This window comes from Mycetomoellerius zeteki, unplaced genomic scaffold (assembly GCF_001594055.1).
Source record: "Mycetomoellerius zeteki isolate Tzet28-1 unplaced genomic scaffold, Tzet1.0 scaffold55, whole genome shotgun sequence".
NCBI lineage: Eukaryota > Metazoa > Arthropoda > Insecta > Hymenoptera > Formicidae > Mycetomoellerius > Mycetomoellerius zeteki.
In genome coordinates, this window is record NW_017257555.1 from 765692 (window position 1) to 768809 (window position 3118).

Below are 3118 nucleotides of genomic sequence, written 5' to 3' on the forward strand. Positions count from 1 at the left end.
TCTAATAAGAGAAAAGTTGGTACCCATTGCCGAGTCTAACAATTTAGACAATTCAGGAAATAGGATCCAACCCCTCGTCACGAGCTAGGTCCTAAGATCCCACTAAGAGCTAGGCTCTGACCAAGTCAGATTAAACGTGATTCAGTATGTAGATAAACTCAGAGAAATGAGCGCCCTGACCAGAGTTATACAACTCCTTTTTGAGCGATCACCAGCGAAATTCTGTAACTCGTTGTGCAATCGTTATAAACTCATAACGACTGTATAACGAGCAACAGAATACACGCAGGGACGAATCCGAGTCAATCGATCGCTTCTTACCGCTAAGGGCCGAACCGTTTGCCGACAAACAGTGCGTGTCCTCAATTAGCCGACAGCAACGGTAGTTGCTAAACCGCGCGAACACTCACGTGACATTACGCGGCCGACCTCACCTCGTGAGAGGCGTGAGAGCGTTGCACCAGTGACCGGTCACCTGCATTAAGCAGCAACGTCTCAAAGAGAGTTCCGCTTTCCTGTCGAAACATCGAAGATGTGATTCCACCGTCGAAATAGAATCTAATCGAATGGATTTTGTTAAAAGTCCATTAGTCCGATAACTTTAACGGCACTCCCGAAACAAACGCGCGACGCGACGAACCGGCTGCGGTTCGTTCACTTTTATTTAATTCGGCGACGAGGGTACGTTAGCTTCCCCGTCGTTGGATTTACTCGAAGAGAACGATTTTACTCAATATCTAAAAATTTATCTAGATATATCATTCAGATAGATCCGAAAATTTTTAGATACTTGAAAAAAATCATTCTTTTCGTGTATATCCTCTGGGTACTGAGCCCTCCCACCACGTCAAGGTCGTACCCGTTGAGACCCGGTTTTTTATTATCTGGTTAACTTGTGGTTAAGCTTAACCTGATGTTTCACCCAATGGGCTTCATCCATGACATCATCAAAGATGAAGCCCATTAGATAAAACATTAGGTTAAGTCTAACCACAAGTTAATAAGGTAATGAAAAACCGGACCTGAGAGGGAATTATATAAAAATATACAAAATTATATATAATTACGTAAAAAATTGACATATTTTCTATACAATTATATATGTATATATAAAATATGTCCATATATATAACTTTTTTCCCGGATATGAATGCTATTTATATTTGAATGCCATTATTATATATATTATTTAGTCCAAATTGTTTTATAATTTAAAAAAATGTTTGCATTTATCTTTATTTAAAAAATGTATAACTTATTGTTAATCTTTATTCAAGAGAAAGAATAAATCATCAGAGAAAGCAATAAAGATTGAGATATAATGTTGGGATGTCAAAAACACTTCACGTGAGCAATTATGTAAAAAAAACCACGCTAGTAAAAACTTTTTATCTCTTGCCTTTTGTCAGCACATCGTAATTTATATGAAATATTTGAAATTATAAAATAAATGTAAAATATATTCTTCGGTGTACCACAATATAATTATAGTATCACATTAATGATTCGCGTCGCTAGTCTGCAACTAAACTGTTGATTTCTAAAAAAATCGATATTAAAACCCTTAGTACACACCTTAGTTTTATGCAATCATACTACTTGGGTACTCTTACGTTATTCGCGTTCGTAGATATCTAATTTTCGCAAATTAATGCGACGCCCGGAGCGATTCGTACCACTGTCGTCCCCTTCCAAGATTGCCAAGCGAATGCCGAAGTGATGACGTAGTCAACCACGCTCTCCCTCGTTGTTCGCGCTCCCCCTCGCTATTCGCGCTCCCCCTCGCTATTCGCCGAGCGCCGTTCGGATACCCAACTGTCGCATATGAAAAATATTCAGTTTATTTAATTATTCATATTTTACATAATTTTAACAAACGGGTATCGTCATACATTTCGCGCTTTGCTTTGTGGCATCTCTGACACTTGTTCAATCCTATATTACTTGCGCAGTTCTTTTAACATAATTAGTAATTATTCGCGTGTGTAGAATATTTTTGATATTCCAACATTATGTCTCAATTTTCATTATTCTTTTTAACGATTCATACTTATATATGAAGGTCGATAATATTCTATATATCCTTTATATAAAGATACATGCAAATTTTCATTGCGAAACAATTTGCGCTAAATACAGCTCTGGCTAAAAGTATTAAACATCTTGTTAATCATTATTTAATTTTTTTTAGCTAAAAAATTAATTTATGACACTACTTTTACTGCAAATTATTCTGTGATTCAGAAATTCTTTAAATTCTTACGTATAATGCCGATCATGACTCGGTAAAATAACTGTTATGACTTATTTAAAATAAAAAATATAAAATAAGTTCCAGAAACTTATTTAATTAGATTGATAATTTTTCCTCGGTTTTAGTCTTTCAATTTTTATATATAAATATTATTACATTAGCGATTAGATAAAATGAATAAGTTGATTACTAAAATTTCGCTTTTGTGAGCAAAATATCGAATTCCTTTTTTTAAATAAAAGATTAAATAATAATAATAATCCATTATTCACTCTCTAAACAAAAAGAATTTTTTAATATATTTAACGTTTTCGTATATAAAAAGATTTATTAAATCTAACACGTTGATGCAATTAGAATGATTTAAAAAGTTAAGGATCTATTATTTTTAATTTTAATAATGTACATATAATTTATATATTTGATTTGATTTATTACTTATTTATAAATTAATATATTATCTTTAGTGTGATTTTAAATTATAAATTCCTTTTTTTTAAAGCGTCAGTTTCTGATCTCCAAAAACTATAAAGGATGTCCTTTCAAATAAGCTCAAATTTCATGTACCTTCTCCAATACAAAATTTGCTTGAACCATCATTGAATTGTGTGCTCATTAATGCAGTTCTCCCCAAACACAATGCATATATTTCATGTAACTTGAGCAATTCATGTTTGAATGCTCAAGTTTGAATTTATATACATACATATATAATATGATCATCTGAATATCTAGATTTTCCATGTTTGTTCAGAATGTACTTTTAATGAAATAATAAGCAATTACTGATTATATCTCAATTTTAACTTGGTATGGAAATAATGAAACATAAGAAACAAATTACAATTATAAATATTATATGCT